Source organism: Phascolarctos cinereus, unplaced genomic scaffold (assembly GCF_003287225.1).
Source record: "Phascolarctos cinereus isolate Bilbo 61053 unplaced genomic scaffold, phaCin_HiC Scaffold_3;HRSCAF=262, whole genome shotgun sequence".
In the NCBI taxonomy this organism is placed as follows: Eukaryota; Metazoa; Chordata; class Mammalia; order Diprotodontia; family Phascolarctidae; genus Phascolarctos; species Phascolarctos cinereus.
This window is the reverse complement of record NW_027555736.1, coordinates 204,080,155-204,096,270: the sequence shown is the minus strand read 5'-3', so window position 1 is coordinate 204,096,270 and position 16,116 is coordinate 204,080,155. Positions and strand designations below refer to the sequence as shown.

Genomic DNA, 16,116 nt, shown 5'->3' with positions numbered 1-16,116 from the left:
GGAGTCCATCAACCTAGCTCTCTGTCAGGAAGTGGGTAGCACTAGCACCTGATGAATTTTTGTTGATTAGTTGATTCATAATGTAACAATGACAGGAGACCAAATTTTAAAAGAGGGGGTAGCCAGCCAGCTGAGCTCTTTTGTACCTCAACTTGGCTTAGAGTCTTTTCTCCTCCTAGTTATATGCTGATCATTCTCCACAGCATCTCCCTACAATCTATATAGGAGCCTAGGGGCTGAGCTTTAGCTACACCAAGGCTTTCCAAACTTTCCGTAGACACCAGACTTTTTACCTTCTACAGAAAAACCTACAGATGCTTCACCATGCATGCACATTTCGTACTTGTTCAATCTGTTCTGGTTGTATCCGACTCTTTATGACCCTATCTGGAGTTTTCTTGGCAAAGATACTAGAGTGGTTTGCCATTTCCTTCTCTAGCTCATTTGACAAATGACAACCTCAGGCAAACAGGGTTAAGTGACTTGCCCAGGGTCACACAGCTAGTAAACCTACAATAATGAATGGATTTTGCAGAACTATGATTAGAAATTCTGACACCCAGGGGGAATTAATTTGGGGGAACAGTAACTCTGAAGATACTTCTGGAGATGTCAATGCATGCAACCATTGCCATTGATCCCACAGGGTAGGTGTCCAGGTGGAGCAGAACAACTCAACTCAGTCAGGCTGTGGTGGTAATGTGCAACAAAACAGAGTGGTTGGGGAGAGTGGGAGCCCCAGGAGATGAGTGTGATGATGATGGTATCTGAGGGGGTGTTGATGCCCCTGGAACAGGCAAGGGTGGGGCAAGCTTGTCCTTATAGACACAAGACCAGCGGAGACCCAGGTGCCCACAGTAAAGCTTGCCCCCCCAACTGTCATTGCCCTGGGGCAAAGACCATGCTGCCCTGTGTTCATTACAGCTCTGGGGACACGTTGCAAAAGTTTGTTTCTAAGTTAGCTGACTGTAACTAGGAAATGATTTTCCCAGAGAAAGTGTTATAGACAGTGCTTACATTCCCCAGGCTGGTTCACAAAGGACTATTCAGCCCACTACATGGGAGAGATTTACTATTAATAATACTATTCTGTTAGAAATCTAGATGATGTAGTGGAAGTTAGAATCAAGGGAACTGGGTTAAAATTTGGCTCAAATAATGATTAACTAGGGTAACAAGGTGGCACAGTGGATAGTGCACAAGGCCTAGAGTCAGGAGGACCTGAGTTCAAATCTGACCTCAGACGACTGCTACCTGTGTGACTCTGGGTAAGTCACTTAACTCTTTACCTCAGTTCCTAATCTGTAAAACGAGCTGGGGAAGGAAATGGCAAACCACTGCTGTATCTTTGCCAGAAAACACCAAATGGGGTCATGAAGAGTCAGACACAATGGAACAAATGAGTACCTGTTTAAATATTTAACCTGTCAAAGCTCAGTTTCCTTTTCTGTCAAAAGGAACAATTATATGACTTAACTATAAGGACACGGTGAGAAAATATTTTTTAAACTTTAAAATGTTATTGAAATATGATTTTTAAATTATTAACCTGAATACTGTGCTTGGGAACAGAGGATCACATACCGGCACAGTTGAAGAATTTCCTCCCTCTTTCTTTTCTTTTTTTTTTTTTTAAAGCCACTAGCAGTTTTAATGGGCGGAGTGCTCCCGTCCCCTCTCATTGTTAATATTATTAATTCCCTTCCTCTTTCCTGGGGGCTGTGCTGACCTGAGACAATACTTTGAAATAGATGAAATTTGAGTCTGGCATCCTCTTCCCCCGTTCTTGGTGCCCCTCCTAGGGCTCCCACTAACTGTAATAGCAACAGTTGATCCATAGGCAAAACCGGAAGGTTTATCAAGTGCCTTATTTACGTGATAACATTTTATTATCATCACAACCCTTTTAAATAATAATAAAAATAACAATAACAGCTAGGACTTGTACAGCACTTCAAGGTTTGCAAAGCACTTCATCTGTGGTAACTCATTTCATCCACACAACCATTCAGTGAAATAGGTGCTTTTCTTATCATCATTTTACAAGTGAGAAAACTGAGGTTCAAAGAACAACTTGTCCAGGGCTGCCCTACTTGTAAGAAGCAGAGAGAGGACTCAAACCTAGTTGAGCCCCCTCATTTTACAGATGAGGAGACTGAGGCCCACAGAGCTTATGTGACTTTCTCAGGATTACAGAGATACTAAGTGGCAAAGGGAGAATTTGCACTCAGGTCCTCTGACTCCACATTCAGGACTCTTTCCACTCTGTAGTATGGCTTCTTTAGATACTGCATTGACAATTCACCCTGAGATTGGATCTAAAAGAGGCAAGAGGAAGAAGATCTCGCTCACTGAGGGCTGAAAACAGCAATTACCCCGAATTCAAGATTCACTTCTGTTAACGTGACATGCTTTTACACATTTCCCACGGTCCGGAGTTACTTGGTTTGTAGGATTTAGAGCTAGAAGGGACCGCTGAGGTCATGTAATCTCAACCTTTTATTTTCCACATGAGGAAACTGAGGCCCAGACTTGCTTAAGGTCACATGGCTAGGAAGGAGCAGACCCAGGCTTTGAACCAGGTCTTACTACTACTTCTTTGTTCTCCTCCTTCTCCTCCTTCCCTTTCTTTTTTTCTTTTTGAAGGCAATCAGGGTTAAGTGACTTGCCCAGGGTCATACAGCTATTAAGTAGCTGAGGTCATATTTGAACTCAGGTCCTCCAGGTCTTACTTCTTGAGTGTTTATTTATGTGTGGTTCTGGAAAAGGCCCCTGAACTCCCCAAAACCACACAGACTTGGGGAAACAGAATGATTGCTGCTCAGTCATTTTTCAGTCATGTCCGACTCTTCGTGACCCCATTTGGGGTTCTCTTGGCAAAGACACTGGAGTGGTTTGCCATCTCCTTCTCCAGCTCATTTTACAAATGAGGAACTGAGGCACACAGGGTTAAGTGACTTGCCCAGGGTCACACAGCTAGCAAGTATCTGAGGCCAGATTTGAACTCATGAAGTCTTCCTGATTTCAGGCCTGGCACTCTATCCACTGGGCCACATAGCTGTCTATTTCTCCCAAGTTATCCTATAGCCATCTCTTTTTGTATGATTTTGGGTAACAATGACTCTATAATAAGCTCATAATTCTACAGTGCTACAGCACTTTCCTCATGGCAACCCCAGGAGGTAGGAAGGGCAAATGTTATTCCTGTCCTTTAGAAATTAATCAAACAAATAGCATTTATTAGGTACCTCCTACGTGCCAAGCACTGTGCTGGTCAATGGAAATGCAAAGAAAATTCAATAGGAGTGTCTGTCCTCAAGAGAACTTACAGTTTGAAGTGGGACCTACAGGTCAGAGATGCCAAGCAATTTACCCATGGTCACAGGGCTACAGTGATGAAGCCAGGACATTTTTATCTTGGCTCTAAGTACAATATTCTTTCCACTATTTTTTTTTTGGACTAGACTCATGATTTCATTGATATAAGTAACTTTTGAGGAATCTCCCTCCACCAAAGCTAAGCAGCAATTATTCTGCAACTTAAACTCTTCCAGAGGTTTCTGGGGCACTGAGAAGTTAAGTAATCTGCCCAAAGCCACACAGCTCTTCTATATCCGAAGTGGGACTTGAACCCAGGTGTCACTGATTGACTTCAAGTCCACCTCTATCCACTGTGGCACATTTTACAGCTCTTTGTATTCTCTACCATGCTACAAATTACTTTCCTATTCTAGACCTCAGTACTTTGGTCTATAAAATAAGGGAGGTGGTTGGAATCTCTGTGGGCCCTTTTCACTCTGACATTCTATGGTCTAACTTTTTACATTCTAAGATCCCTTCCAACTCTGAGGCTCTATATTCTATATTTGTACCTATGTTCTATTTTCTTTCAGCTCTCACATTTTAGGACTCTCTGATGCCTATATCTCTAAACCTTTCATTCTATTTTTCTTCCAGAATAAAGACTCTGAAACCATAGATCCTCTGTTTGAAGCAGCTAGGTGGCTCAGTGGTTAGAATGCTGGACTTTAGAGTCAGGAAGACCTGAGTCAAATCCAGCCCCTAATGCTTATTAGCTGTGTGACCTTGGGCAAATCACTGAACTTCTGTTTGCCTCAGTTTCCTCATTTGTGAAGTGGGGATAATAATAGCACCTACCTCCCAGGGAAATAAGATAATACTTATAAAGCACTTAGTATAGTGCCTGGCACATAGTAATCACTATATTACTGTTAGTTATTATTGTTATTATAATTATTATTGTTAAATCCTCTCCAATTTTTCCCATCATGGAGCCACAAAGGACAGCAAAAGGAAAGACCTGATTTTGCCCAGAGTTTCACGTTTATTTGGTCATATACAATCCTTTCTTTCTGTTCTACTTCATTAGGAAATGCTAATTTTATTTGGTTTGTTAATTTCAGAATAATTTTTTTTTAAAGATTGTAAGCTCCTTGAGACCAGGGTCTGTTTTGCATCTGTCCTTGTATTCAAAGTGCCTAGAACTGGTTTTTGTAGAGAACAAATGTTTCTTGAATTGAATTGACCGACATTAATCCAATAGCAAGATTTATGTTCTCCCCAATGTCCCCCTCGAGTCATAATCCCATTAATATGTATTATGTACTTACCGTTTATTAACTGCACCTCGAGATTCATACCACATGGTCCTTCCTCCCTCCCCTCCCCCACCCCATTGATCCAAGTCTAATCTCTTAATTTTTGTCTCAGTGTGTGGGAAGAGCCAGGAAGTAAGCATAGCAGTTCTCTCACGACATTGCTTTGGGTAAAGGGATGGTGTAGTGTGGGGAAGCGACTGGAAACAGAAAAGAGGAAAAGAAGAGAAAATAAGTGTGTGTGTGTGTGTGTGTGTGTGTGTGTGTGTGTGTGTGTGTGTGTGTGAGACTGTGATTCTTTTTACTCCCTCAGAAGTCGAGAAGCCAAATTCAAGTCACCAAAATATTCTGATCACTGGGTACCCTAACCCTCCGAACACCTACAGCAACTTTATTGGGTTAACATTTTTTTTTTCTCCAAGTGTATTAGATCCCAATTGAATTACATTCTACTTCTGTCTTTTAATTCAAATTTCCACGAATGGTCCATGGAGAAGAATGCTGAGCTAGAGTTAGGAGCTCAGAGTTCTAAGTCTGTTTTCCTTCCATGGCTTGGGATGACCTTGGGAAAGGTCATTTCCCCACTGTAAGCCTCAGTTTCCCTATCTGTAAAATGTGGATAGTCATTCCTGCCCTGACTTCATGGGATTGCTGAGAGTCAAAGGATAAAATAAATGGATGTAAAAAACACTTTTAAGGAAGACTTGCCCTAAAATAATAGATACAAATATATAATAGATGTTAGAAAGGAGGATGTTACAGTGGAGGATTATATTAGGGGGTGGAGGTGAAATCAATGAGAAGTGAGAGTGATGCTTAGAAAAGATCATCAGTAAAGCTTTTAAAAAAGGAAATAATGGATCCTAGGATTGGGAACTGGAGGAGACTTTAGAGATTGCCTTGTCGGGCCACCTCATTTTAGAGATGATGGCCTCTGATTTCATTTTTGCCTTCCAAAGCATTGGTCAAACTGAAGAGCAAGTTTGACCAGCACACAGTGGCCTTTGTTCAATCAAGATATGAGAAAATTGTAGCAAAGACCAGGTCCTGGCCTGAACCCTTCAGGAAACTCCTCAATTCAGTCCTACAATTCCCCATCCCCCAGGTTCCACTGAATCACCAATGAGTGCTCACTAGTATGATTCTACAACCTAACACTTGTGACCACATTTTCCTCTGCTTGGTGGCATAAGTGTCATGTGAGAATCAAAGACTTCACAGATAAATCCAAATACCAAACTTCACTTTGTCTTTCTTACCTATAAACCTACCCCTCCACCCCCTGGAAAAGGAAAGATAAGTGGCGCAGTAGGTTATCTTTATGAAGTCTTTCTCTTCTTACCAAGGATACCCCCTGAAAAACTGTGGAGTAGAGAGATGCCTACGAAGTACAGTTATCTCTTCCACATCTTGGGGGTTAGAGGTATGATGCCCCCAAGACCTGGAAAATCTGGATAATTTCCTCCCTTCATACCAGGGAAGTTTGAATTTTTTCTTTTTCTTTTGTGGAATGTTTACAGTACCTTATTGTAAAATTTGGGTTGATATTATACTATACTATTTGTCTTTCTCAGACCAAACTCTGAGGTTGACACCATGCATACATTGTATGCCTTTCTGAGTTTCTAAACTTCTTCTGTGTCATCTGTGGCTCCGGCAAAACTCCCAAAAAATTCCCATTTAATTTCTTACCATATCTTATTATATTATATCTCAATATATCAAAACCAAGATGGGGAAAGTTGCTTTGTAGAAGGGATAACTGTAGAATCACTGAAGGAGTGTCTTCGCTTCCCCCTCTTTCCTACTTTCCCAAATGGTATGCCACCTACTAACCAATGCCTGAAATTTTACCATTAGAGCATCATTTCTTTGGGTTGACTTTGGTACACGTGAGGAAGCAAATCCTTTAGGGAGAGGCAACTCTAAACTGTTTCAAGTCCTTTACATCTCAGTGCATTTACTCAGAAAATCTGGACAGATTGGAGGAAGGGAGGGGAGAACATGTCTGAGGCATGTGCAATGGGGAAGGGAGGCCAGGAGGTCCAGCTGAGGTGAGGAGAGGTTGAGAAAGGGCTAAAGACTGAAGGTTTCAAAGGCAAACCATAAACTTCAGTTTTTACAAGGACCTGATAGCAATAATCATCATAATAATCATAGCAATAATTCATGTGCATATATTGTTTTACACATCATGCCATGTGTATTATCCTTTCTGTGTCTCACAAAAACTATGAAAAAAATAATAAAAAGTATTATTTTCCCTCATTTTTTTTCAGGTGAGAAAGCTGAGATTCAATGGGTTTAAGTGACTACTGGTTGCTGGGGAGTAGTGGAGAGAGACACACAGAGGCCTGCATTAAAATATCAGAAGGACAGCCAAAGGGAAGAGGGATTGGAGTCATTTTCCCCCCAGGGACAGCATGAGAAACAATGGATGGAAGTCAAAAGGAAGTAAGATTTAGCTGTGATGTAAGGAAACACTTCCTTCCATCCTGCACTCAGCTGTCAAATTGATCTTCCTGAAGCATAGGTTGGACCACATCGCTCCCCTTCTCAATGAACTACTATGGCTCCCTATCACCTCCAGGATCATACATAAAATCTTCTGTTTGTCTTTTGAAGACTTTCATAACCTGCTCTCTCCACTCTTTTCCCATTCTTCTTATACATTAATCTCCCCATACATTCTATGATCTAGCAACTATGGCCTCTTGTTCAGTTGTTTTAGTCGTGTCTGACTCTTCATGACCCCATTTGGGGTTTTCTTGGCAGAGATACTGGAGTGGTTTTTGCCATTTCTTTCTCCAGCTCATTTGATAGATGAAGAAACTGAGGCAATCAGGGTTAAGTGACTTGCCCAGGGTCACACAGCTAGGAAGTGTCTAAGGCCAGATTTGAACTCAAGTCCTCCTGATGCCAGGTATGGTGCTCTATCCACTGCACCACCTAACTGCTTAAGACTTGGTTTCAAAATGCCAGCTCTGACATATCTTAGCTGTAGAATTTGGGGCCAAATGGCATATGAATGAGTCTTTCAGTTTCTTTATCTATAAAATACAGATAATTATACTTGTACTACTTACCGTATAAGGTTATTAGGGGACAATGTATAAAATGAGACAAATAAGAAAATGGATGAAAAGCATTTTGTAAAGTTTCAAGCACCACATCAATAATGCTAATATGAAATCAACCAATCCAGTGATAGATACAAAGATAAAAAATGAAAATGCCCCCTGTTCTCTAGGCACTCATTCTATTGGAATTCACAGAACATTAGGTTGATAGGAACCTTAGAGATAATCAAGCCCAAACTTTGCAGATGAGGAAGCTGAAGCCCAGAGAGGTAGTGACTTTCTCTAGGTAACCCCTTGCTAAGAGGAAGAGCTGGGGGTCAAATGGAGGCACTCATGTTATCACACTCATTCCTTTCTCTTCAATAAAACTTCCCTGTCCCACATCCTATTTCCTGCTGATGTGGACTGGATGTCTCAGGCCAGTTCAGCTTGTCCCAAATGTGTTAGGTACCTACGTACATGCCTGGTGGAAGGACCACTGGGCTGATTTGAGTCCTTTCATCGCCATTAACTCAATGTATGTATGACCTGGCCATAGCTTCTTCATCTGTAACATGAAGGTGATGGACTTGGATGCTCTCTGAGGTCCCTTTCAGGACATGGGCAAAAGCAGTCTTAGGCGCTGTTTGCTGTCCCTTTGGATGTCTTTCCATCCCTCCTAGTGTACAAAGCAACGGCCTTTTGTCCCTCTTGGAAAAGCCTCAAATGAAAATCCTCCTTCCAGTCCCCTCAGGACCTTGCTCTCTGCTATGACTAATCTAGGGGGCTAATTTGAGCCAAGATGCTGGTGGTCGATGGTGGGTTCAGGTCTGTTCCATTAAGGTGGAGACACATGCATCGTGATGGGGCCTTCACCTCAAGGAGGGAGAACGGGGGAACTGCAGGGCTTGTTCCACACCCCTTAGGAGACCTCACGTTAACCATATGACCCCTTGTCACAGGAAGTGCTATGAGAAGGAGATTCAGAGGAGGTGACCTCAGGCTATGAACAAGCCTGATTAAGCCAGGAAAAGGGGAAATAAAACACCAGCCATCTCAGGACAAAAGTTTTCCTGGAGCCCAGTCACTGCTAGACAAAGATCTCACATCAGTTAATGGCTGCTGCAGAAAAGATCAAGAAACAGACAAATGTATTTAACATCTGTCTTGGCTGATACTAGTATTTGAAAGACTTGACAAGAGTCCTAGTATGTTAGAGTTTAGAAAGGGCTTTAAAATATAAGAATTAAAAATTGTTATTGTTCAGTCATTTCAGCTGTGTGCAACTCTCCATGACTCTCATTTGGGGTTTTTTGGCAAAGACACTGGAGTGGTTTGCCATTTTCTTCTCCAGCTCATTTTACAGATGAGGAAACTGAGTCAAATAGGATTAAGTGACTTGCCCAGGGTCACACAGCTAGCATTTATATGGTGCCTTAAGGTTTGCAAAGTGTCATCTCATTTGATCCTTAAAATAGCACTGGGTACTATTATTATATCCATTTTATGGATGAGGAAACTGAGGCAGACAGAAGTTAAGTGATTTGCCCAGGTCATACAGTAGGTGACTGAGGCCACATCTGACCTCAGGTTTTCCTAAGTCCAGGTCCAGCCCTCTTAGCTACCTGACATTGAATATCAGAACCAGAAAGGACCTTAAAGATAACTCAAGTTTATCATTATAGACCCTTAGACTGGGAAGGGAGCAGCTGGTAAAGTGGATAGAGCACCAGGCCTGGAGTCAGGAAGATGAGTCTTCCTGAATTAAAATATGGCCTCAAATACTTACTAGCTGTGTGGCCCTGGGCAAGTCACTTAACCCTGTTTGCCTCAGTTTCCTCATGTGTAAAATGAGCTAGAGAAGGAAATGGTATCTTTGCCAAGAAAATACCAAATGGGGCCATGAAAAGTCAAACATGACTGTAAAATGACCAAACAACAATAACAAGAGTGGGAAGGGACTTGAGAGGTCATTTTACAAATATGAAAACTCATTTTATAGATATAGAAAGTGAGTCCTGGAGAGGTCATGACTTGATCGTTATCACAAAGAAAGTGGGTGGTAGAGCTAGGACTAGAGAAATCAGACCTACCAACTGACTTCCTTTTCGAATTAGATCCTTTCTCCTCTACTAGGCTGCTACCTCCAATTAGCCTCAAGCAAAGGAAACAGTCAGTTACCTTATGATCAGCAAAAGGACAAGAAATAATCTGTCCTAACATGAGGTTAGCTGGAGCCACAGCCTTTGAAAATCCAGAGACCACACTCTGGGTAGCCCATTTCTATTCTCAAAGAAGGCTTTAAATCTCCAGGGCTCTTACTCTGCAGCTTGGGTTTGGGAAGCAACATGGCGTAACAACAATAAGAATACATCACCTGGAGGGAGATGCTATCTCAGTTTGAAGGCTGGAGTTGATGGGGCCAAGTGTAGCCTGTGGACCAAGGCAGGACTTAAATGCCCTCTGTGAAAATACTGGTATTTCACAATGATCCAAGACAATTCTGAAGGACTCATATAAAAAATGTTATCCATCCCAGAGAAAGAAATGATAGAGTCTGAACACAGATTGAAGCATGCTTTTTTTTTCTTGGATTTTTTTTTTGTCTTTGTTATCTTTCACAATATGGCTATACGGAAATATGTTTTGCATAACAGCACAGGTATAACCTACATCAAATTGCTTGCCTTCTCAATGAGGGTGAAAAGGAAGGAGGGAGAGAATTTGGAACTCAAATGTAAAAAAAAATAAAAAAGTTAAAAATTGTGTTTAAAAATTGGGGAAAAAATAAAATAATACAGAAAATTGAAAAAAATTCACTTAACCTTTTTTGCCTCATCTGTAAAATAAGCTGGAGAAGGATACAGCAAAACACTCTAGTATCTCTGCTAAGAAAACCCAAATGGGGCCACAAAGAATCTGATATAACTGAAATAACTGAACAACAAATATGGAGGAAAGGACCCTAGACCGGGAGTTAAGACTCTATCTACCTGTCCACCCACCCATCCATCCCTCTATTCAACAAGCATTTTTTAAACACCTACTGCAATCATACTGGGCCAATTGGGGAGTCCACCTCATCTGAAGTCGCCTGAGTGCCAGTTAGAAATCTGCCCCTTTGGGGCAGCTAAGTGGTATGGTGGATAGCACACTGGCCCTGGATTCAGGAGGACCTGAGTTCGAATTTGGCCTCAGACACATAACTTACTAGCTGTGCGACCCTGGGCAAGTCACTTAACCCCCATTGACCCCCCTGGAAAAAAAAAAGAAATCTGCCCCTTTATACCCTGTCACTTATATTTTTCACGTGTCCATGTCTATTCATAAGGTCCCATTATTACAAAATTGGCTCTGCTACCAATAAGCTATCTTACTTAGCCTCTCTGGGCCTCAGTTTCCACACGTCTAAGGTTCTTCCCAGTTTAGGAATAACTGATGTTTCAAATCCTAGGATTCTATCATTTCTCTTCTATTACTCAAAGAATAATTACAAACACTTAAGAATGTTAGGGGAAAACCAATGGAATAATTTTCTAATTAGCTAACATGGATCAACATTACCAAATGAAGATATAACAATTCAAAAATAATTATTTGGAGTAATAAAGAACTTGGGTTAGCAATCAAGGAGAGACCTATTCTAGACCTAACCTCTTTGAGTTTCAGTTTCCGCCTCTTTAGAATGGATTAACAGGGCCCGACCTGGCTAACTTCTTCCCAGTGCTGCTAGGGACATTAAGTTAGAGAATGGATGAGAAAGTTGCCTTGTAAAGTGCCATGCAATTGTAAGGGATCACTGGCACTGTGTCACTAATTTAGGGCAAAGGTGGGAATTACTCCCAATACCAAGTAAGGTCTTGACATCTCTTAAGCAGGTGGCAGAGCTGAGCTATAACTTGATAATGGGAAAAATTATGCATGTTTTTGATGAAAAGCACCCAAAAACCATGGGGTTGAGTCAGTAAGTTATAGAAAGGAATACACATAATCAAGGGTGTGCTGGTAATATGTAATAAATGGCTCTACAGAAAAATAGTATGTGAGAGACTTTTAAGCACAATTTGCATTATTCACATTTTTCTCCATCACTTTCTTAAGTCCAGAAAATCGGCAAAACAAGCCCTAATTTGCAATATTTTCCCATTTCTCTTTTTTTGAGGCAATTGGGATTAAGTGACTTGCCCAGGGTCACACAGCTAGTAAGTGTCTGAGTTAAAATTTGAACTCTGGTCCTCTCCACTGCACCATTTAGCTGCCCCTTATTTGCCTATTTCTAAGGTTGTAAATGTTCACAATGAAAATTTAACAATCAACTTTCAGTTCTAGCATATCAGAACTCAATGCTTATCAAATGCCTATCAAAAGAGCTTGAGACTCTCCTTTGAAACTGGTATATAGGAAAGTGCACTGAACTTGGAGGCGCATTCTACTCCGAGCTCTGCCAATAACTGTCACTCTCCTATTCAAAGTCTTCAGTGGCCCTCTTTTGCCTCTGGGATGAAGAACAAAGCCTTTGCCCTGGCATTCAAAGCTCTCCACAATCTGGCTGCTATTGACCTTTCCTTACCTACCCTCTAAATTACCTTCATTTACACTATATTCCAGTCAAACTGACCTAGCTGTTCCTGGAAATCAGTATTCCTTCTCCCTGCCTCAGTGTGTTTGGAGGGGCTGTCCTTCATACCTGCGACCTTCTTCTCACCTCTCTCTTAGGATCTCTGGCTTCCTTTGAGACTCAGCTCACACATTGCTTCCAATCTGAAGCCTTTCTTGATCCCCTCTTTGCTGTTTCTATCCTCTCCTTCCTGAAATTTCACTGTATTTACATACTTTTGTATGTGATATACGCTCCCAGTATACAACTAGAGACAGTTAGGGCATGCAGCAGACTGAGTGCTGGGTCTGTAGTCAGGAAGACATGAGTTCAAATTCAGCCTCAGACACTTATTGGCTGTATGACCCTGGACAAGTCACTTAACCTCTGTATGCCTCAGTTTCTTCAACTGTAAAATGGGGATAATAATAGCACCTACCTCCCAAGGTTGTGAGGATCAAATGAGATAATTATTTAGCACCATGTCTGGCCCATAGTAGGGGCTATGCAATGCTTATTCCCTTCATCCTTCTCTTTCCTAGGCGGGGCAAGATTTTTGAGGGCAGAGACGTTTTCATTTTTGTCTTTGTTGTTTAGTTGTCACCAACTCTCTGTGATCCTGGTTGGGGTTTTCTTGGCAAAGATACTGGAATGACTTGCCATTTCCTTCTCCAGCCCATTTTACAGATGAGGAAACTGAGGCCAACGGGGTTATGTGACTTGCTTAAGGTCACACAGCTAGTAAGTGTCTGAGACTGGATTTGAACTCTTGTCTTCCTGACTCTAGGTCAGGCACTCTAATTACTTCACCACCTAGCTGCCCCTTTGTGTCCTTAGGATACAAGCAAAGGGTCTGGGACTTAGTAGGAACTCAAATGACTGTTAAATTTAATCAGATTATCTGTGTGATGCTGAATAAGTCACTTTCCCTTTCTATATGCCTCAGGTCTATAAAATGAGAGGGTTGGACTGAGTGGTCTTTAAGGCCCTCCCTGGCTCCACACTATTAATTCTATGAAATGCAACATGTTTGTGGAAGCTCAAACAGATTTTTGTTCACTGGTCCTACACCATCTGTCCCTTAACTCCCCTTTCTAGCCTTATATCATACAACTCCCATCACATACTCGTTAGGCTAGCCATTGTATTAGACAAATCATATTATTTATTATCCCCCACACTCACGTGATACAGGCTTTCTCATCTTTCTTTCTTTGTTCACCTTATTCCCTATGCTTGGAATGTTCCTCCATGCCCCCCCTCCCTCTGCTTATTATAATTCCTAACTGCCCTTCAAGGCTCAGCCCTCATTCTACCTCCTCCACAAAGCCTTCCCTGATTTACATTCCTTTTCTGCCCTCGAAATGATCTTTCTTTACCCAGTTACAATATTTGTACTTCTCTGATGCACTTAACTTGGATTGGCTCTATAAACTCATCAATGTGAGTAGTCTCTTCAACAGTTCAGATAAAAACCTATCTGCTTTTTTTTTAACCTTCAAAATTTATTCCATATATCATCACCATAAATGTTTCACAGGGAGTCCCCTCCCACCTTCCTTTAGCTCTCTTGACATTCTGTGGCTACGAAGAATATGACAGGGCACGTGGCCTGTCCAGTTATCCTTCAATCTCACCTACCTCCTTTTCCAGTCATGTGTCTCTCATAAACATTTGCCATGTTATCATTTGTTTTACAGTTATTTGGGTGCGTCTCATATCTCCTTTACCAGATTTTGAGTTCCTTGAGGTCAGGAACCTCCTTAGTTATCTGTAGATCTCCCCTTAACCTGGTATGGTGCTCAGCATAGTAAAGATTTATTTATTACCTGCAGGGTCCTGATGGGCTTAAAACATAACTCACGTATGACTAGGACTCTTGTGAATTTTTCTAATTGTTCTTCCACACTGTTATTGACAAGGGGTGAGAATCTGCAGTCTCGGGACCACATGCGCCTTTCTAGGTCCTCGGGTGAGTGAGGCCTTTTGACTAAATCCAAGTTTTACAGAACAAATCCTTTTATGAAGGGGATTTGTTCTGTGAACTTTGGATTCAGTCGAAGGGCTGCACTTGAGGACCTAGAGGGCCATATGTGGCCTCGAGGCCACAGGTTCCCCACCCCTGATCACTACTAACAGGACCCTGATGAGTCTTTCTAATTGTTTTTCCCTGCTGGGGAAACCTGTAGCAGGGAAGCACAATTAGGAAATTAAGCATTTCAAGTTTTATTTAGGATGATAGACAAGGGTCTACAACCAAATTCAAAGCTATTCAACATACCCAGAATGCTGATCTGAGACAAAACAAGGTGAGAAAGCAAATTCAGTGCTTGAGAGAATTGATAGTGGCATAAAGAGGTGAGGACATGATGATCAACAAGGCTTACAACCTTGCAAAAAGTTTCAGTGAGCAAGGCCAATTCTCAGAAAAATTATGAAGGTAGAGTTTGTATTCGCCTCCATCTCTCTGCTGAGATTCTTTTCTCCCTCTAGCTTCCAGTTCTAACATTCCGTGATCTAAGGGTCCTTCCAACTCTCACATTGTTTTATGTTCTAAGTTCCCTTCCAGCTCTGATATCCAAAGAGCAGCGTTCCAATGTCCTTTCTACCGCCAAGATTCCATGATTCCATTAAAGCCTTTCCTGTAGGTGAAGCCTGTGCAGAGGTTTAATTCAAAGAAGGCCAGCCAGCCCTGTGCAAGGGCCTACAAGAATGCTGCTCTACCAATCTCAACCCTGGGTTTTCCAGATATTCTTTGGGAAAAAACTCTTGCTCTCACATTCCTTTCCTCCGCTCAGAATAGTTCCATTCAGATCTATGCTTCAGGGACTCAGGGAATTGCTATGGGAAGGCCAAAGTTTAGAGAGTAGATGGGACAGAAGCATTTGTGGCCAGAGCAATTACAAAATAGGATGTGGCCCAAATAAGCTCCCCAAGCTCAAAAGTATTGGGTCTTGACCACAATAGCTTGCCTTGCTGTTTCTTTCTAAAAGAGCCTATGCTTCATAGTTACCAGTTTTTATTTCCAACATGTACAGAATGGGAGGCAGGGGAGAAATATCTCTCCCAAATGTACTAAAATATCCTTATACAATAAGTGAAATTAGAACAATCACCTCAGACTCTTTCCTTTTGGGGGACAGGGAAGGGGCCCAAAGCTGCTGGTGACTGGGTGGTGACTCAGGGAGGCAGCATGGGGGAGGGGAGATGTTCCTCTAGCTGATGCTAAAAAAAGAGACGTTAGACTCTGATAAACTCAGATAACAGTGTATGGTGTCAGAACTGAAAAGCCTTTAGAAATCATCTAATCTAACCCTTTACCACCCCCACTTTTATTTTTTAACAGAAGAGAACACTAGGGTCAACAAAGGTTTAAAAATGAGTCGCCCCAGGTCATCCAACAGGCAGATATATATATCTATATATATATAGATAGATAGATATACATATCTATATCTATCTATCTATCTATCTATAGATATATATATATAAATCAGTCTATACTTATCCTGCTACCTTACCCCCAATTCCCAAAGCAAATTAGAGGGAAGGAGGTCTCCTCGTGTCATCTCCCCCACTAGTCTGGATGTCTTCCTAAGGGGATAGAATCACAGAATGTTAGAACTTGAAGAGACATTAGAGATAGTTTTTCCACTCCAAATGCTTAACAACTGGCTTCCCTACTCTCCGCTACCTCCCCCCCAAAGTACCTACAACACTCTTTCACATTTAGTCTACATTATTACCATTTTTCTCCATCATTTTCTTAAGTCTCAGCAATAAAAAAAACAATGAAGCCCAAATTTGGATCAGTCATCAATTTCCAAGGTTAAAGCAGGGGTGG

General features: G+C 41.6%; 1 protein-coding gene across 1 annotated transcript in view; it reads right to left on the bottom strand.

The window, feature by feature from the left end:
* RIN3 (Ras and Rab interactor 3) overlaps positions 1-16,116 on the bottom strand; it is a 156,315-nt gene that overhangs the window by 124,474 nt on the left and 15,725 nt on the right.